The 22,447-nt window shown below is 39.8% G+C and overlaps 1 protein-coding gene across 1 annotated transcript in view; it reads right to left on the reverse strand.

The window, feature by feature from the left end:
* Positions 1–22,447, reverse strand: part of PRRG1 (proline rich and Gla domain 1) — a 134,990-nt gene that overhangs the window by 65,378 nt on the left and 47,165 nt on the right. The gene's annotated exons all lie outside the window — the stretch shown is intronic.

Below are 22,447 nucleotides of genomic sequence, written 5' to 3' on the forward strand. Positions count from 1 at the left end.
ATTCCACCCTGCCTCTGTGGCAGGGCATTCCCTTTTGTTCTCTCTCTCCTTTTGAGATCACCATCTTTTACAGGGAGAGATAACTGAAAAACTGGTAGACAAAAATGCCAAAATACTTCATTTTAATAACCAAGCTAGGTTTGCCTACCCTGGTATCTCCAATACCATTCTGTGACAATTCTGATATCCCCTGGAGTATAACATTTTCCTGAAAGGCATCGTACAACATTTCCCTAATCAAATTACCCCTGAGGCAAAAAAAGTCTCCACCAGAGGCTTCCAAAACCATGAGGTCTACTACCCATGTTTTTTAAGCAGTTAAAAAAAATTAGTGTGTGTGTGGGGGGGGGGCAGAGAGTTCAGCGTATAGGGTGTTTACCTTACACGTAGCTGACCTGAGTTTGATCCCCAGCATCCCATACAGTCCCCTGAGCCTTGCCAGAAGTGATCCCTGAGCACACAGCCAGGAGTAAGCCCTAAGAACCACGGGATGTGGCTCCAAAACAAAGCAAAAAAGAATTGGTCTCTTAGTTCTATCATGTAGTGGTTAGTACTCTGAAATTACATACAGAAGGAGAAAGACAAGTACTGGATGATCTCACTCATTTGTGGTATGAGAGGAAACACAATGAGAGAACAGATAATATGAATTGACAACAAATTCTTGGTACTGAAATGCAGACTAAAAACTCCAAATTTTCTTGGGAGGTTGTGGGAGAAAAGGTGAGCTGGATGTGGCATAGGTGCATGGGTCACAGGGTCTTGGGCTCTTTGGTGATGGTTACTGTACACCAAGACCATAAATGTCAAAACCAGTGTAATCATACTGCCTTGGACTATAATAATTTTTTAATAAAAAAGTGAGCCAGAGAGATTATACTTGAATTAAGGTACCAGGTTAAATCCCTGGTATCACATATTCACAAGAGTATCTTCAGGGTGGAGCGATAGCACAGCGGGTAGGGCGTCAGCCTTACAAGCGGCCAACATGGCCGACCCGAATTCGATTCCTCCGCCCCTCTCGGAGAGCCCGGCAAGCTACCGAGAGTATTCGATATGCCAGACACAGTAACAACAAAGTCTCCAATGGAGACGTTACTGGGCCCGCTCGAGCAAATCGACGATCAACGGGAGGGCCTTTACCTTTACCTTTATCTTCAGGGTACCTGAGTAATTCCCAGTGATAATTGCTAGCACTGCATCCTTGGCTCCTCACACTGAACCATCAGTCAGGGTCCCTGGTTGAGGGGTTCCCAGAGTTCTGCCAGGAAACTCTCTCAAAAATATTTTCTTAATTTGAAAAAAATTTAAAAGGAAGGATTAAGAGGACAGATATACTCTGACCACAATGCTGCTCATTTTTGCCACACAGTGCAACACTGTGCTCTCCTGGACCTACCTAAAACTTTTATCATGTACATTAAAAGTCCAGAGTAAATACTGGGCAACTCTAGTATATGAGGCATTTCCTAGGAAGCATCTCACTCTTGCCTCACAGAATCAGTGAAGGAACCCTTGGGACTTGACAAGGGAAGGAAATCACAGAGATAGAAACAGAGCAGGGCGTAGAGCAACCCTTGCTCTCTTGTTGGCACGCAGCCCAGGCCACACCACAGCAGAGATTCCAGTCAGTAGCTTTAGCCATCTGCAAGGCCAAGCCAATGACCCGATCTGGGTAGGGAGCTTATTTGGCAGATCTGCCTGATCTGGATAAGCAGTCAATGGGCCATGCTGGCAGTGAAATCTATTCCACCATCCCACCCAGGAAGAGAAAGAAATTCCAGGCAAAATCCAACTGTTGAGCAGAGCATAGAGAGCCACATAACTAGGAGCCCAGACAGTATCCCAAGGCAAAATGGGAGTACATCTAAAGAGAAGCAGAGCTCGCCTCTAACCCCACCAAGTCATGGAACCCGAACCCCAACCCTAACCCCAACCCTAAACAGGCTAGAGTCATATCTAGGCGGGAAGCCAGCCAGTAACCCCACCCAGTCAAAAGCATGGATTGTGGCTCCACTTGACAAGGAGGCCCACCTAGGGCCCTTGCCAAAGAGTGGTCAGTAGCCTGAAAAGTTCAACAAAGAAATATAAATCATATGAATAGGGGCTAAAGAGTACAGTGAGTAGCAAGGGCGCTAGCCTTGCAAATGGCTGGCTCGGGTTCAATCCCACACATCCCATGTAGTGCCTTTAGTCCCATAGGAGTGATCCCTAAGCACAGAGCCAGGAGTAAGCCCTGAGTACAACCAGGTGAGGCTCCCAAACAAAAAATTATACAAATAGGGCTGAAGAGACAGCAAGTGGGTAGAGTGCTAGCCTAGCCTTGCATGTGGCCAAGTCAGGTTCAATCCATGGCAGGACATATGGTCCCTGAGTCCCATCAGGAGTGATCCCACCACACATAAATAAGCTCTGAACATAGCTAGGTGTGACCCAAAACCAAACAAAAATTGTTTTTAATTAAAAATAATGAAACAAGATAAACCCCAGAAATCTCAGAACTGAAGAACACAGAGATTGAAGAATTCAGCAGAATAAAACTGCAATAGCATTTTAAGTTCTTATATGCCAATAATTATATTGTCTCCAGTGTCATCAATTGGTTCTTGAAAACTGATTTTTAAGCAATACAAGGTGCAGGGAAACCAATTTTACTGAGGACTAATTGGTGTAGGAAGTTCCTATGACAATTAGTCACCACAAAAATATTACCCAACTTCAAAATACCCAAATACTTCTCATATTAGACAATAATTTGCAATCATTCATTTTCCAACCTGCTTATTCCAGTTCAGTGGGTGGTTGGAGTCTGACAGCTTAGCGCGCAGACTGGGAAACAAACCATGACGTATACATTCAAGCATTTTCTTTCTCTCTCTCCCCCACCCACTAATAGGACAATTGATACAGACTAATAAACTTGATGTGCACATATTAAGGATGTGAAAGGAAACTGGAACACCTAGAGAAAGCCCAAACAGTTAACAGGAGGAAAATGAAAACTCAACAGTACTTTTCTTGGGTGGGAACTAATTTTTTCCTCATCCACAATATAAAATGTATTTGAGGAACTGTAGTACTTGAAACATAAAAAAGGCACAGCATTGATAAAGAAAAGTCACAGGGGGTGCTGAGAGATAATATAGGTATTAATGGGGATTAATGTGTTTGCCATGCATCCTTCAAACTTCAGTTTGAATCTCTGGCAACATATATGGTCCTCTGAGCACTGCCATGGGTCACTCCTGAGCACAGAGCCAGGAATAACCTCTGAACACTGCCATGCATCACTTCTGATCACAGATCCAGGAATAACTTCTGAGTACTACCAGTGGAATACTCCTAAGCACAGAGATAGGAATAGCCCCTAAGCACACCCAGGTATGTCCCCTACAAAAGATAAGAGTATGCTATCTAGAAAATATTCCTGTTTTAAAGACACCGAATGGAAGGATGGGGTGCTGCTCCTAATAGGCTACAGTATATAACCTAGGTATGTAGTAAACTATATAATTTAGATTTCTGTAAGTAAACTCCATAATGCACACATAATAAAGTGCCTAGTGATACATTTATCAGAACATACCCTTCATTAAGGTATGAGTGGCATGACTATAGATTTTAAACTGAAAATGGTCATAAAAGATAATTATAAAGGGATCAATTAATCTATTTATCTAGTTGTAAATATATATAAGTATACACTTATACCCAATATAGTCTTAAAGAACAAAGTTGAATGCATCAAACTTTCTAATTTCAAACCATAAAACAAAGGTATGGTACTTGCATATAAACAAATAGGGTGTCAAGAGATAATATAGCAATGAAAATGCATGATTAGCACACACCCAATCCAATTTTAATTCCTAGCACCACATGATCTCTGAGCATCACTAGTTGCAGCCTTGGAGGTCCCCTGAGCACCACTGGGGTGACCCAGGTATCTTGGGCACTGCAGAGCCTAAACAGCATCTAATTAATTCTCTAGCCAGCTAGAGAACTGTAAGCAGGTTGACTGCCTGTGGGGCGCCAGGCTTCTTGAGCACCACTTGGGATCCCCCACCCACCTCCCCCCCCCCAAAATAGGCAAACAGACCAAAAGAACATAGTCTGGGAGCAAGAAATAAACCTATCATGTAGGGTCAACTGATATTTGATAAAGTTGCCAAGAATGCTCATTGGAAAAAAACAAGAGTTTCTTAAATAAATGGTGCTGGGGAAAGAAGATATATCCAAAATATTGAAATTGTATCTTACACCACTGATAAAAAATGTTAACTCAGAATTAAAGACTGAAATTTGGAACCTGAAACCATAAAACTTCTAAAATGAAACGAAAAAGTCTTTTATTCCTACTCTTAGGAATGGATTTTTTTTTTTTGGCTATGACACATAAAACACAACCATCAAAGATAAAAGCAAAAGTAAATATATGGTGAGTGAAATGAGTCAGAAAGAGAGGGATAGACATAGAAAGATTGCATTCATCTGGGGAACATAAAGTAACAAAATAGGAGACTAACACCCAAGAATAGCCGAGATATGTACCAGGAGGATTACTCCATGGCTTTGAGGACAGCCGCACACGCTAGGGGAAAAGGCAGCTCAGATAGAGAAGGGAGCACCAAATAAAGGGTGTTTGGAGGTTCCTCTCAGGATGGGAAATGCGTGATGAGAGTAGACTATAGTCCGAACAAGATTGCCACTCAATGTCTCTTTTGCAAACCACAGCACTCAAAAGGAGAGAGATAACAAAAGGGAATGCCCTGCCACAATGGTAGGGTGGGATGTGGGAAGGGGGGTGGGAGGGATACTGGGACTGGTGGTGGTGGAGAATGGGCACTGGTGGAGGGATGGGTATTCGATCATTGTATAACTGAAACCCAAGCACAAAAATTTGTAAGTCTACAACTGTACCTCATGGTGTTTCACTAATAAAATAAATAAATAAATAAAAATTTTTTAAAAAGTAAATATGTTGGCTATATCTACCCCAAAAGCTCCTGCACAACAAAAGAATGATCAAGGGCTGGAGAAATAGTACAGGGAGCACAGCACTTGCTTTGCATGTGGCAAACCCAGGTTCAATCTGTGACACCACATATGGTCTCCGAACACTGCCAGAGTGACCTATGAGAACAGAGCCAGGAGTAAGCTCTGAGCACAGCCAATGTGACAATAAATAAACAAATAATAAGCAAAATGAAAATACTCAATTCAATAGCAAAGATGAAACAAAAATGGCCAGCGTGTGCTAGGGATTGTAGAGCAATCTTGTGGTAGAGCACTTGCCTGGCGTGTGTGAGGCTAAGGGTTCAATCTCTGGCACTGTGGGGAGTTTATACAGTAGAAGGAAGACAATGAACTTTTTTTTCAAAAGAAGAAATACAGTGGTCACCAGGTACATGGAGAGGTGTTTAACATCATTAATTATCCAGAAAAGGCAAACCAAAACCACAAAATAAATAACCTCAGACCTTGTAAGTAATTTATTATTTAAAAAAAGAACATGATAGAAAAGAGAAAGGGCTACCTTTGTTTCCTGTTGGTGAGAACATAAACTGATACTGTCCCTATTATAAAATTTAACTACTTTGTGATCCACTAACTCCACTTTGGGGTACACATATGGAGGAACTGAAATAACTATCTGGAATATATTCTGTACCACCATGTTCCTTACAAAATTTGAGGCAGAAATAGATGATTATTTTCCAGAATGTCCTCTCACAGGGTGCTAAAAGGTATTTTATCAAAAACCATGGTTCTAAATAAACACATAGGAAATGTTGTCAAAACTAAATAAGTCTACAAGACTTTTCAGAGATTTAAAAATGCTGAAGAACAACGTGGCAAAATTATAGTCTCTCCTTTACTTGACAAACAATTCTTTTGTAAGCAAACAATATTTCTCTGGAGTCCTATTTCTTGAAGTTCAATTTAGGAAACTGGAAAGATAACTGTTCAAACTTCTTGCAGCTGTGAAATTTCATTATTTGCTAACAAGGTAGTGATTGCATGGAACAAAAGAAACAAAGTGAATCAAAAAGGAAATCAAGCGGGGCTGAATTCTCAGATAATTTTGGAGCCAAAAGGACTATAGATAACACCTAATGCTTTCTCAGCACCCCATCTTTCATTTAAATCAGCAGGCCCAACTTTTAAAATGTCATCACATAGAACACCAATATAAATCATGGATTAGGGTCAACTCTGCAGGTTAAATTGAGTTGGAGGGCCATAGACCCACCCGCTGAGATTTCTCCTTGAACCAGCCCAGACAAACCTCATCAGAAACCCAATACCACAGGAAGCAGAGATTGAAATATAGTGGCCCCTGACCCTTCAGATGAAGCTATTCCAGGAAGGAATGCAAAATAAACTAGAACTGTGACACAAACGTGTGGACTTTCCTGAGTCTCATCTCAATTTTAGCTGTAACATTCCGTAAGTCAGCTATATAAAATAAACATTTCATAAACAAAATTAGAAAACATTTCTCACTCCTGGAAAGAAATATAAGAAAATTCAAATTCTCTGTGCAATCTCTTACAAACACGAAGCTACAAAAGAGTTAATGGGGAGTCATATGGTAGAACTGGAATTTAAGAAGATATCGTTGGCTCTGGCAGGAGTAGGGAAAGAAGATTTTACTGGGACAGTGGCTTGACTAGGGACACCAGAGACCCTACTTATCAATCAAGATAAGCTACTAGAGATGTCAGGTAAATCTGGAAGGATTTCTTGTATTTCATTTCTTGTTTTAGCTTTAATATTTAACTAAGCTTTTCTTTAAAAAATTATCTCAGTCCTGTCAGGGCAATCACAACGGAAAGACATGGGCCAGAATTTTCAGAGGACGCCTATTCAGAGATCACCATGGTGGAGAGAACAGGAATTGGAGGCTGTGTAAGAAATGAAAAACCATCAACCACCTCACCTAAATGTGTTTGAAATCACAAAATACCCTGAATAGCCAAAGCAATTCGAAGAGCAAAGAAGGAAAACGGAATGATGATTCCTTCTGACTTAAACCATATCACAAAGCAACAGTAATTAAAACAGTGTAACACTGAGACAAACGCAGGTATATAGGTTAATGGCATAAAATAGAGACAATAATTAACCCCACCTTATACAGACATCAAATTTATGATCAAGTCAATATATATAATGGAGAAAAATAATAAGCCTTCTCAACAAATGGTGCTGGTTAAACCACACTGCACCTGCCACGAAAAATAAAACTTGATCACAATTTAACACCACAAACAAAAATAAATAAAAATGGATTAAAGACTTTAATAATAGATGTGAAACAAAAGTACATAGAAAACAGATTATACACTCTAGGATGTCAACATCAGAGATGTATTTGGTGACTTAAACCTAGCAACTGGGAAGACATTTGCACATCACACATTTCTGACAAGGGGCTAAATCCAAATAATGTAAAGAACTTATACAATTCAACAAAGCAAAAACATAATGAAAATGGGCCAAAACTATGAAGAGACACTTTTCCAAAAACAGATGGTCCACATACACAAGAAAATAACGTTTAGCATCGCGATTAGAAAAGTGCAAATCAAAATCACAATGGCACCTCCACCTACACAGGCAAGAATGGTCTATAGTAAGAAAAAAATGGAAACATTTTTTGAGGGTACAGGGAAAAAGGAACTCTGGTACACTCATGGTGGAAATGTAAATTAATATATAGTTGGTATGTTAATTACTTAAAAGTTGAAAATGGATGGGGCCAAACCATAGTACAGTGGGTAGGGTTCTTGCCTTGCATGTGGATGATCTGGGTTTGATCCAGTCATCCCATGTGGTTCCCAGAGTCCCACCAGGTGTGATCCCTGAGCAGAGCCAGGGCTAAGTTCTAAGCACCACTCTGTGTAACCCAACCCCTCCACACTTCCAAAAAATAACAATGGAAGGGCTGTGGAGTTAGCTCAGCAAACTGGAGCACACGTTTTGCATGCAGGAACCCTGAGTCTGATCCCCAGCACTGCATGACCCACTGAGTTCCACCAGGTTTGGCCCCCAAACTCAAATATATGTGGAGATTCAATATAATAAGCAATATAATCCCTAGCATTTATCCAAAGGATATGAAAATATGAAATTAAAAGGATATTTGTTTCCCAATGCTCATAGCAGAATTATTTGCAATAGCTAAAACCTAGAAACAGCATTCTTATCCACCAACTTATGACTGATAAAGAAGCTATGTTACATTATACAGTGAGGTCAATTTAAAATAGATTCAAGACCTTGATATTCAAGCTGTTTCCATAGAATAAACTGAAGAAAGCACAGGCAGGACTCTCCAAGACCTGGACCTCAGAGGAGTCTTAAACTATACAACTTCATTGACAAGAAAAACAAAAGCAGAAATCAGCAAATGGGACTTTATAAAACTAAAAGCTTCTGCACTGCTAAAGAAATAAAGCCTAAACTACAAAGATACCATACTAATTTACTGAAAATATTGCCACACCATACATCAGAGGACTAATCTCCAAGGCACACTTTCAAAGTTCAAAAGCAATTAAAAATAAAACACCTTCATCAAAAAATGAGGAGAGGAGATGAATAGATACTTTCCTTAGAGAAAATAGATGGCCAATGGGCACATGAAAAAAGTTTCATTATCAATTAATATCAGAGGAATGCAAATAAAAGCAACAATGAAATATATCACCTCACACATCACTGATTATCAGAGAAATGCAAATAAAAATGACAATAAGATAAACATCTCACCCTAGTGTTCATACAGACCTATGAAAAGGTCTGTATGAAAAACACTTGAAACAATACTGTTGGGGAGATGTGGGCAGAAACAAACTCATTCACTGTTGACAGGGGCTCTTGCATCGTTCACTCTTTTTTGGAAAATGGTTTGGAGACTTCTCAAAACATTGTCAATAGAACTTATCTATCACCCTGCAATCCCACTCCAAGGCATTTACCCCAACACAAAAACATTAATCCAAAATAACATATACATATATCCATGTTCATCACATCAGTATTTACAATAGCCAAGACTTGGAAACAACCCAAGTACCTAATAATAGATGAGTGAATAAAGTAATTGTGGTATATATACACAATGAAATACTATCCAACTATTAGAAAAGTAAAAATTTTGTTGTTTGCTTCAACTGGGTTGGAACTGAAGGTATCATACTGAGCAAAGTGAGTCAGAACATAAGAGAAATAGCAGATGGTTTTCCTTATCTGCTGAGATTTCAATACTATTGTGACAAACTATGATACTGCAATAAAAATTAATTTTAGTATCATGGAAAGTTTTGTCGAACTTATCTTCAACGTACCTTATGGATTCTGTTCTGATGTTGAGGTCTTTAATCCATTTTGATCTGACATTTGTGCATGGTGTTAGGTAAAGGTCTGAGCCCATTTTTTTGCATGTAGCTGTCCAGTATTGCCAGCACCATTTGTTAAAGAGGCTTTCCTTGCTCCATTTCACATTTCTTGCTCCCTTATCAAAGATTAGAGGGTCATATATTTGAGGGTATGTGTAAGGATATTCAACACTGTTCCATTGATCTGCGGCTCTGCCTTTGTTCCAGTACCATGCAGTTTTAATTATTACCACTTTGTAGTAGAGTCTGAAGTGGGGGAAGGTGATGCGTCCCATCTTCTTTTTCCCAAGAACTACCATGACATTGAAGCTAAAAGTATTTTCAAAGATAACATGCCACTGACCAAGCAAGTGGAAACAGAGATAAACAAATGGGACTATCTTAAACTAAGAAGCTTCTGTACCTCAAAAGAAACACTGAACAGAATAGAAAGACAATCTACAGAATTGGAAAGGAAATTCACCCAATACCCATCTGATATGGAGTTGATATCAAGGATATACAAGGTACTGGTTGAACTCTACAAGAAGAAAACACCCAATCCCATCAGAAAATGGGGCAATGAAATGAACAGAAACTTTCTCGAAGAAAAAATCCGAATCGCCAAAAGACACATGAAAAAATGCTCTTCATCACTAATCATCATGGAGATGCAGATCAAAACAACAATGAGATATCATTTCACACCACAGAGACTGGCCCACATCCAAAAGAACAAAAGCAACCGGTGTTGGTGTGGATGTCGGAAGAAAGGGACTCTCCTTCGCTGCTGGTGGGAATGCCGACTGGTTCAGCCCTTTTGGAAAAAAAGTATGGAAAATTTCTCAAAAAATTAGAAACTGAGCTCCCATTCGACCCAGCAATACCACTTCTGGAAATATATCCCAGAGATGTAAAAAAGTATAGTAGAAATGACATCTGCACTTGTATGTTCATTGCAACAATGTTTACAATAGCCAGGATCTGAAAAAAACCTGAGTGACCGAGAACAGATGACTGGTTAAAGAAACTTGGTATACATATACACAATGGAATACTATGCAGCTGTTAGAAAAGATGAAGTCATGAAATTTGCATATAAGTGGATCAACATCTAGAGTATCATGCTAAGTGAAATGAGTCAGAAAGAGAGGGAGAGACATAGGAAGATTGCACTCATTTGTGGAATATAAAGTAACCGTATGGAGACTTACACGCAAGGATAATAGATAAGGACTCTGAGGATTGCTTGGAAGCTGGCTTCACATGCTGGGGGAAAAGGCAGCTCAGATAGAAAATGGACCACCAAGTAAAGGGTGCTTGGAGGATCCACTTGGGATAGGAGATGCACGCTAAAAGTAGAATATAGAACAAACATGATGGCCACTTACACCTGTATTGCAAACCACAACACACTATAGGAGAGAGAGCAAAATTAATGCACCTGCCACAGAGGAGAGAATTGGGAGGATTGGGTAGGGATGGTGGGAGGGATACTGGGAACACTGGTGGTGGAGAATGGGCACTGTTGGAGGGAAAGGTACTCAATCATTGTATGACTAAAACATAAGCACAAAGTTTGTAAGTCTGTAACTGTACCTCACGATGATTCATTCTGTCTGTCTGTCCTCCCATTGTTCATCGATTTGCTTGAGCGGGCACCAGTAATGCCTCACAACAAATTGTGAGACTTGTTGTTATTTTTTTTTTTTGGTATATAGAATACATCATGGGGAGCTTGCCAGGCTTTGCCATGTGGGCGAGATAAAAGAAAATTCAATGGAGATTGAGATAATTGTGATATACTCAATGGAATAAATAATAGACAATTTGTATGGTATATGTGCTCAAAGACCAACTAAAGCGATGAAATTGTGCCCTTTGTGACAAACTGGATGGGACCTTGAGGTGACTGTGCTACGTGAAATAAATAAGGTAAGTGAACGATAGTTTTATTCATACGTGGAATACATGAGTTAATAAAACAAATGAACAGGCAAAAGCAACAAACTAGACACTCAGTGAAAACTATGGTTAGAGGGAAAAGGGGTGAGAAGAAGAATCTTTTTGGTAGTAAAATAGTGCCAGAACTTTGGTCATGGGAATGGGGACAATTACATATACAAAGATTTAAAGCACAACCCTTGAAGTTCCATCATATTGTCAACTAAGTCAACAAAAAAATTTAAAGAATACACAAGAGGGGCCAGAGCAATAGTACAGTGGGTAGGGAGTTTGCCTTGCATATGGCGGACCCTGCTTCAATTGCTAGCATCCCATATGGTCCCCCAAGCACTGTCAGAAGTAATTCCTGAGTGCAGAGGCAGGAGTAAACCCTGAGCATCACCGGATGTGGCCCAAAAGAATAAAAAAAGGAAAGAAAAGAGAGGGGGGGAAAGGAAGGAAGGAAGGAAGGAAGGAAGGAAGGAAGGAAGGAAGGAAGGAAGGAAGGAAGGAAGGAGAGAAAGAGAAAGCAAGTGAGAATAACAACTGAAGTTTCTGAACCGTTTAATTGTTCCCTCTGTTTATTTAGCATATCATAAGCAATACACTTGGAGGAGCACTATATATTCCTGACTTTAATCAATTAAAAATATCTGATGAATTTTTTGCTTGCCAAGCACTGTTCTATTCTTTAGGGCAGTGTTCTCAACTAGGGTCAATCTCCCCCACCCCTCCCTGGCAGACATTTGGCCACTATCTGCAGATATTTTTATTTATCATAACCGAAATGCTAGTAGCATCTAGTGGGTTGAGGGCAGAGACACAGTTAAACATCCTATAATGTACACAACATTTCTCCTGCAACAAAGATTTATCCAGTCTAAAATGTCAACAATGTCAAATTTAAGAAACTTGGCTTTCAAGAAACAGTGATGAACAAGGAAGATAAATTCTCTTTCTGAAATTTGCTCTCCAGTGAATGTTACTGATGATATTCTTTTACAGCATACTAAGTCAGAGTAATCAGTCTACAGTCTTCAGAATTTATTCTTTGTGTAGATTTTGTACATGGGAGGCATGCTGGCACGGAGTACATTTCAGTTTCATGGTTTCTTAAGTAATGGCAGATTGCTGTATGTATTAAAATTGAAATGATTCTGACTGACTTGAGAAGAGTATGCATCGAGACAGCAAGTCTAAGTACCAAAACACAACCACTTCTCTACAGATACTGAAATAGGACATGTGAAAGACAAGATCAGATTAAAAACCTGGTGATACTAACAGGTCCTGTATAAATTAAAAGGTGATCCTGATATTCTACCTATAAAATACAGTATAAAACTAAGCATCAGATTGGGCCAATTTGAGATACCTTCTGGATTCTTCCTTCACCAATGATCTTAAAGACTTGAACAGGTTTTGTCAAACACTGGAAACTTTAGTTTAGAGAAATGTGCTGACCTCTTCTTGAAAAAGGATGGTGCAAGAAAATTTCTAGATCCAAGCCTGCCCATATGCCAGTCTCCAGAGCCTCTCCAAGTGGTCTCTAGCCCTACCCTCTTCTACTGACAGCTGAATTGTATACTTATATTGTAATAGACTTTTCCCCCAATAAAAACAAGATTGTGACTAGCTTGAATGCTAAGAAAAACTTCTCCACTCAGGTGGGAAGCAGCACTCCTTGATATCTGAGCCTCATATCACACATACTAAACAGAGTTCTACCAACTCACCAGAATATATGTTTTGCCACTGCATATGAAAAGATATGATGCCTTCTCTAACAATTACTTGCTATCTGACCTTGGGGCAAGTTACTTAACTCTTCCTTAACCTCTGCTTCTTCAGTTACAAGGTTACTAATAGAAGCCCTAATTTTCATAGGCTTTTGAGGGAAAATTAAATGAAAAAAAACAGCTAGGCCATTGTATAGGTAGCACACTGGGTAGGGCACTCGACTTGCATGCATCTGACCTCCGTTCAATCCCAGGTACCAAATCCGGTCCTCTGAGCACTGAGTAAAGATCCAGAGGTAAACCTTGAGCATTGCTAGGCGTGGCTCCAAACCCACTCTCCCCACTCCCCACCCCCCAAAAAGAACAGTGAGACTACTTCCTGTCATCAATAAATGCACAGTAAGCAGGGTCTATGAGGACAGTAACAGTTTTTCCCCCTAAAACATCTAGGTTCCATCATGTTCTTATTTCCCTCCCAGATGCCACCAGAACTGACTCAATAGTTAAGAAAGAGGAAAGTGGGGCCAGAGAGATAGCTTTACAATCTAGAGGCCTAGGTTTGATAGCCAGTACCACATGGTCCCGAGAAACACCAAGAATGAGCTCTGAGGAATATGCCTGTCACAAAGACAGGGGGTGGGAAGGGGTGGTGTGGCGGGAGGGATACTGGGGACATTGGTGGAGGAGAATGGGCACTGGTGGAGGGATAGGTGTTCAATCATTGTATGACTGAAATGTAATCATGAAAGTTTGTAAGTTTATAACTGTATCTCATCACCATGAGATAAAAAAAGGAATGACCTCTGAGAACTTTCAGATGTGACTCAGAAATGAAAGATGAAAGAAAGAAAGAAAGAAAGAAAGAAAGAAAGAAAGAAAGAAAGAAAGAAAGAGAGAGAGAGAGAGAGAGAGAGAGGAAGGAAGGAAGGAAGGAAGGAAGGAAGGAAGGAAGGAAGGAAGGAAGGAAGGAGAAGGAAGGAAGCAGGAGGGAAAGAAGGGAGGGAGGGAAGGAAGGGAACTAAAGAAGAAGGAAGAGGAAGGAAGGAAGGAAGGAAGGAAGGAAGGAAGGAAGGAAGGAAGGAAGGAAGGAAGGAAGGAAGGAAGGAAGGAAAAAGGGGAAGTTTATATGTATAATGAATAAGTTGAGGTGAACTTTTGAACTGCTAAGGTTAAATTTTAGCTTTAAGGTTCTAACTTCAGATACTTGTACCAGCATCATGAGTTCTTTAATAGCTTCCTCTGTGATTTCTAAGATGTCCCCTATCTGCCCCTTGTTCACAAGTCTTCAAACAAGAATCACAGCCTGGAAACTCCTAATACTGGCAGAAGTTCTTCCAGTAATCCTCCATGATTCAATTATAGCCCGCTCTTTGAAACACTGCAGGCTACATTTTAATTTGCAGAGAAGCACTTCAATGTTGGCTTTATTTTATTTTTCAGCCACATTCTCTCTCATGCTAGGTAGATCCATCATTTCCTTGCCCTGCCCTGTGCTCAAACACTAACTTAAATTTCTGGTCATCCCACTAAACGATTTGCTGTTCCCAGTGCCCAATTCTTCACAAGCCCCAAGGACCTTCCAATTTTAAAGGTTTGAGAAGGCCTAAGGGGCCTCTATACTCTATAAAGATGAAATGGTGCTCACACTAATCATGATACCTTTTAAAAGCTCAGGGAGGCAGCATTTCAGAGTCTTCTATAAGAGATGGGTTTATAACTATGTTTCTTAGAGTTTCCTTTTTAAATCTTTTCCACTTCCACATCGTTCTTAAAGACCTAATTACAAAGATTTTATTTGATCTTTGATTTTATTATCATAAATCATAAAGCCCCAACTGGCATATGTTGAATATGAATCAATAATAAGGCATCTGCACATGTCATCTTATCGGTGCTTGCAAAAAACCCTTATGAGACAGATATAAAACTACTGATAGAGGATGAAATCAAATTTTAGAGAAATTAACATTCAAATAACTAGTAAGGGATATCACAGAACTGTTACTTTTATCAACATATTTACATCAAAAGTTTTCACATTATAATTGCACAGCTCAATACCTTCACAAAACACACCTGTAACTAGTATTCAAATCAAGAATCCAAACACATCACATTCCAGGATTCTAATCTGCAGTCTGACACAAAATTCAATTTTCTTTCAATAATATTGACTAAATGCAGTCATTCTGATACTATTTACTATATAGTGCAGTAATTTTTCTAAGAATTTGAGACTGTATAAGACACATGCGATCCTAGCAGGTAGGGCATTTGCCTTGCACGCAGTCAACCTGGGTTCAATTACCAGCATCCCATATGGTCTCCTGAGCACCGCCAGGGATAATTCCTGAGTGCAGAGCCAGGAGTAACCCCTGTGCATCACCGGGTGTGACCCAAAAAGCCAAAAAAAAAGACACATGTGATCCTTCCTTAATGAAGCCTAAGTCTGTAAGAGTCATAATATTTTTAAAGTCATACTTAAAATGAAATAACTTAACCTTTTAGAGGAATTTAAATAAGTTCAGAATTCTTCAGCACAGCAACAAAAAGAAAGAACTGAAGATAGACACAGATGGTTGAATCATGCAATGCTTTACTGGGGGAAAAAGTTTCGGTTTTACTCTGAATCTAATGGGTAACCACTATAAAAGACTCCTGCATTCACGAAACAAACCTAACTGCAAAGAACTTTCTTAATTTTTAACTAATCTTTATATAATTACTGTTAAATCCAATAACTTCAATGACAAACATAAGTAACAAAATGTAGATATGTAAATATATAATTATGTATCATTATCAAATATCAAATATTTAATAAACATGCATAACTATATAAATATTTATAGAATGTGTTCTTCCCTGTGATGTGTATACTAAGTGAGGATCACCACAAGTGTTACCAGATATTGCTGAATTCCTTGGATATTAAGGTAGGAAAGGGGAATGGTATTATTTATATGATTGTGTAAGACGAGCTCTTAGGCACTTGTCTTTTGTAGTTGATCAATGACATTGCTAAATGCCAGGGGTCAATGAACTTTTTCTAAATGGCCAGAGAGTAAAATATGCTGCTGGGGATCGAACCTGGGTTGGCCCAGGTGCAAGGCAAACAAGCACCTGATCAGCTGTGCTATCTCTCTGGCCCCTTGTAAAAAAATACAAGCAAGCTCAGCATAAATATTACTGAAATATAAAGATCCACCATCAGTGAAAGAAAATTCTGTAATAACTTTTAAGCTAGAGATATTAATTTTATATGACAGTGAAACTTATACTTCAAGTACATAATAAAATATTCAATATGATGGTGGAACTAAATAAAACATGCTAAAACTGTTAAGTTCTTTTTATAAGTAAAAAAGAAGTCGACACAAACTACCTAAGAATCACTTTATAAAGTCAGTTACATTCCGTGACAGACAAAAGGTTTCATTTCATCCACAGTAATATGTCAGTGATCATTTCCATGCAAATAAAACACAAATTTATATATCCAGCCTTGAACTTTCCTAACTTCCACAATTTGTCTCATAGAAATCTACACTTGGCAATCATGCCAATACCTAAAATATTACAGATCTCAAACTAAGTATTTGCTTCACCACACTTATAAGTTAGCTTCCCATGTACTTGGGACAAATAAGGGGGGGGGGGATAGAAAAGGATAGTAACAGCAAGGAGGCCAGAGTAATAGTACAGTAGGGACGGCACTTGCCTTGCATGTGGATGACCTGGGTTTAATCCCCAGTACTGTGTATTGCCCCCTGAGTAAGCCCTGAGCATTTTCAGGTGTGCCCCCACCCCAAATTATATCCTTCCTCTTTCTCAGTCTGGGCTGGAGCGATAGCACAGCGGCAAGGCGTTTGCCTTGCACGCAGCCAACATGGCCGACCCGAGTTCGATTCCTCTGCCCCTCTCGGAGAGCCCGGCAAGCTACCGAGAGTGTCTCGCCCGCACTGCAGAGCCTGGCAAGCTCCCCGTGACATATTCGATATGCCAGACACAGTAACAACAAAGTCTCCAGTGGAGACGTTACTGGGCCCGCTCGAGCAAATCGATGATCAACGGGAGGGCCTTTACCTTTTACCTTTACCTTTCTCAGTCTAGATCGGATCCCTTGGGGTAAAGGATAGACAAAAGTCAGTGGAGCCTAGAGTAGAAGGTCCAGACTCAAAGAGAACAAATAAATTCAGAACAGTATGCCATTTTTAAGTGAGGGGCATTGCTTCAATGCCCAGGGATTTCCAGGGAATGGATTTAGCATCAGAAACCATAAGCACAAGTATATGCAGAAAATCTTCCATGCTAGTAAATGGTGAGTATTTCCCTTGGGTGGTAACTGCTGTCTCTACGCTGAGGATCTCCCTGCTAGGAGACCTGTCATTTTCTGATGTTTTGTCTAGTTCCTACATCCTGTTCACCCCATATAGGCAGCTATCTATGCACACCCCTTGGAACATAGGCTCTGAAAAACAGATTATCTACATACTGAAAGAGCTTAGCATACCTCTCCTTACCTTTAGCAAAAAGGTCAGATGGAGGTGACAAAGAAGTAGGAATGAAAGGAACATGAGTGCTGGCAGGACATTTGAAGGCAGGGTTCTAATCATAGGTCTAATATTAAGAGTAACTGAAAACTTAGACTTTTAGCTTAACACCCCATTGATAATAACAGTAGGTAGTAACATGGCAATGTTATTGATCATTATATTAATTCCTTTAATATTTGCCATTTTGTAAGAATAGTAATATCCTAAGTACCAGCGGTACAGATAAGTAATTGGATGCAGTATAGCTGGCAACTCGTCCAAGGTCATGTGGTTTGTAAAGTGCCAGAACTGAAACTAGAAGCCAGCTATTCTGATTTGTATGTTCTTCATTGGACATGTAAGGGTAGGGGTGGTATTTTCTCTAAAAGGAGTTCTAAAAATTTACAGAAAAAGTATGTTGAGCTATCTAGGAACATAGTATACTAAGTCTGGATTCCTTGTGGTATAGAGTCACTAGGAGAGTGGAAGCAAGATTCCAGTTTCACAATACCTTCCCAAATATCACTCCCTCTTTATATATTTATAGTCTGTGTACAAGCCCTAGTGGTTGAAGATCAGAGGGAACACCCTTAGGATGGCAAAGACACCCAGGTTCATGTATCATTTTGATTTTTGGTTGGATTTTGTCTTTATTTTGTTTAGTTTGGGGGTAGCACCCAGCCATCCTCAGGGCTTACCCCTGGCTCTGCACTCAGGGATCACTCCTGGCAGGGATCAGGGGACAGTACGTGTGCCAGGGATAAAATCTGGATCAGAAGCATGCAAGATTTATCTGTCCAGGCCTCCTCTGCCTTCTGAGTAGGTTCCTTCTCAAGAAGTTAGTTCTGTTTACTCCAGTATGTATGTAAGAAAAGTATTTTAGCTACTAAAAAGGATGAGACATCATCCTACTCGGATTGGAGTCGAGCATCCTCCACCCTGATCCTCCAAATTCCAGTAGGCGGGGGTCACACCCACCACCTGGCCCCCTGGCGCCGTGTAATCCCATCAACGGCCAAGACTCAGAGACTATAAAATCCAGCTCCTGGAACCGCACGGCCGCATTCGCGGCTGCGCGACATCTTATCAGGACATCTTTTTATGACATCTTATTATCTCATTCCTACTTTGGACAAACTTGCAGGCTATCGAATGTAGCCTGCACACAGGGCAGAGTCTGGCAAACTCCCCGTGGCGTACCAAATATGCCAAATACCAGTAACAATGATGGGTCTCATTCTCCTAAAGAGCCTTGAATATAATCTCAGGGTTAGGATGAAAGAGACATTACTGGGGCCTGCTCGAGGCAATCGACGAATAACAGGATGATGAAATGAAAAAATGAAAAATGAAAAAAAGGATGAAAGAAGAAATTAGTATTAGTATTAATATTAGGCAGGAAGAAACCTTGGGGGTGTCAGGTTACTAATTATCTTGATTGTGATGACAATTTGAAGGGTGTCATTCATAAAAATGTATCCAATTATACACTTTAAATATAAGAACGCCCAACATTATCTAGATTATACCTCAACAAAGCTATATGTTTTATTTATATATATATTCAAATGATACACTTATATTTAAGCCTAATGCTTATAAAGATGTTGCACACAATATATTAAGAAAAAAATTAGAAGAGAGTATGATGTAACTGGGAAAATACAGATAAACACATGAGACATACTGTAGAGATAAAATTACATATATGTAAATGTAAGTATCCTCTAATGGGAGGGAACATTATTTTGAATTATTATTGTTGATTTAGAGACCACACCTGCAGTGCTTAGGGGCTATTCCTATCTCTGAACTTGCGGGGGGAAGGGTCACTCTTGGTGGTACTGTGTAGCCAGGGGTAAAACCGGTATCAGTCACATGCAAGGAAAGTGCCTTATCCCCCACTCAAGCTGAGAAATATTTGTTACCTGTGATAATGTAAGGAGGCTGGAACAATAGCAGAGCAGGTAGGGTGTTCACCTTGCATGAAGCCCAGCTGGCCAACCCAAGTTCGATTCCTCTGCCCCTCTTGGAGAGCCCAGTAAGCTACTGAGAGTATCTCGCCTGCATGGCAAAGCCTGGAAAGTTACCCATGACGTATTCAATATGCCAAACACAGTAACAAAAAGTCTCACAATGGAGACATTACTGGGCCCACTCGAGTAAATCAATGAACAATGGGAGGACAGTGCTACAGGACAGTGCTACAGATAATGTAGGGAGCTTTCACTGAGGACTCTCAACAGGTAGGTTAGCAGATTCTTTAGCCCCAATCAACCCTAAACATATTGCAAGACCCAGATGACATCTTGATAAACACCCTCATTAAAAGTATGAGCAAAGTTCTAGGATGATGGCTTAAAAGAGTTGGAACAACTGCTTTGCATACCAGAACACCTGGTTCAATTTCCAGCATGATATGGTTCTTGAGCACTGCTGAATCAACCAGTAGCCTTGAGCACTGCTGGGTGTGGTCCAAAAAAACAAACAAAAAGAGTTTGAGGCCAAACCACCCAACTTAGATATTCCTGGAGTGCTTATCCTCAGGAACAGTGTGAGATAATATTTTCTTGGTTATTGTTTTGGAGCCACATCTTGTTTTTTTGGAGGAGTTCACTTCCAGCAGTGCCCAGGAGACCATGTAGGTCAGAAATCAAACCAAGGTCTTCATGCAAGTTAAGAGCTCTATTATCACTGAGTGACCCCACAAAAGCCTAACCATTCACTATTTTAAGCTACTAGAGTTCTAAGGTAATCTGTATTAGTAGATGTTACATTACTTACTACTCTTTATGTGGGAAATATTAAAATATAGCACATGTATGGAAAAATAAACATACATGTACACATTGCTGAATTTTGGTAAAAGTGGGCCAATCCATGTAACCATGTCAGGATACAGAACAACATTTCCAGGGGCCAGAGTAATATAATACAATGGGTAGGGTGTTTGCTTTGCAGAGTCTGACCTGGATTTGATTCCTGGCACTCCATATGATCCCCCAAGCCATGCCAGGACTGATCCCTGAGCACAGAGCCAGGAGTAAGCTCTGAGAAATGCTGGGAGTGTCCCCAAAACCAAAATTAAAAAGAACTAAACATTTCCAGCACCACAGAAGTTCACTCCCACATACCATACCTCAGCCCCCCTGCCAATTACTACCTCCCAACAAAGGTACCCAAAACCTGATTTCTTCTCTTCTCTTCCCTTTCCATTCACTTCCTCTTCCTTACCCTTCCCTTCCTTCCTTTACCTCTCCCTACCCACATCCTTGTTGTTGCAATGAGTAGGAGTCACACACTTCCACTGTGATGCTCATACACATCTGTCAGATACCTGGGGTCCCAAACAGCAGAGAAACTGGGACCACATTCAATGCATGTGGGTGACACATAGGAGTGAACCTGTCATTTTATACTTTTAAGGAAGGTGCCTTTGCCTCTACCCACGTGAGGCCTTAGTCTGACCTTCTACAGAGGAATTCTAGTGCATTATCTTTTAGAACAAGTATCTTTTGCTCAATATCCTATGTGTAAGTTTCATTCATATTGTTGCACGTAGTTACAATTCACTCATTCTTACTGTTAGCCATGTCTCCATTGATTTATTCATTTTACTACTGATGGGCATCTGGTGGGTTCATCACAAATAGTATTGTGAAGATTCCTCTCTATACTTTTCAATTGAATACATTATTTGTTTTGTGCACATACCCAAAAAAGTGGAATTATGGGGTTAACAAGCATGCATATATTTAGATCTACTGTAACAAAGTTTTCCAAATTGTTTGTGCTAACAGACACTATCAGAGTTCCAGTTGCTCCGCATTCCTGCAGACTCTGTAGAATTTTTATCCAGTGAGTGTCAACAGTGTTGCAGTGACTCATTTTCCTAATAAACAAAGGAACTGAATACCTTTTGTGTACAGTAATTGGCCATTTGGACATTTTTATAAAGAACCATTTTCAGGAGGCTGGAGAGAGAGCACAAAAAATAGGGCATTTGCCTTGCATGCGGCCAACCTGGGTTCAATCCCTGGCATCCCTCCTCTGAGCACCAACAGAAGTAATTTCTGAGTGCAGAGCCAGGAGTAAGCCCTGAGCACCTCTTGATGTGGCCCCAAAACAAAAACAAAAAAAGGAATTGGTTTCAAATATTTTGTTCACTTATGCAAATATTACTGTTAAGACCAGCAAAACACCATGTCAATTTTCAATCCTAATGGGTTTTTTGTGACTTTATGAAAACTAGTCAGTTGAGGCAGCAGATGCAAAAGAGATAAAAATTTAATAGCATAAATACGGTTAGGTTGCCTCTTCTAAACCTAGATACGTTTTAAGAGAGAAGCAAGAGAAACAGCAAGATGAAGGGACCCTCAAAGGAGTCAGACCAAAAAGGAGAGGCTGTTATGAAAAGGATATATGTGGGAAGGATTTGCTATAGTTGTTGGATGGAAAATGTCACACACAGGGTATAACTTAAGACTCAGACTAGTCATAGTCACTGTCTAGAAAATATTTTTTGTGAAGGAAAGAAGGGGCATAGAATGAGCATTAACCATAATACATAGTGCTATATAACTCAGAGTAGTCTGTGCTAGTAGGAAAAACAGTAAACAATCTACAAATGGAAAAAATATATCACATATATAAGTATGCTCCCAATAACACACACTTCTTAAGAGCGAAAAATGATCCCATATATACATGTGTGTATGTATGTATATATGTGTGTATATGTATATATATATGTATTTACATATAATACTTGGACAGTCACTAAATATTTATTCACCTTTCTTTAACCTCACAAGCATACATTAGGCTCTGCTCGTTTGTTCTT

Source organism: Sorex fumeus, unplaced genomic scaffold, assembly GCF_029834395.1.
Source record: "Sorex fumeus unplaced genomic scaffold, SorFum_2.1 ptg000086l, whole genome shotgun sequence".
NCBI classification, from domain to species: Eukaryota; Metazoa; Chordata; class Mammalia; order Eulipotyphla; family Soricidae; genus Sorex; species Sorex fumeus.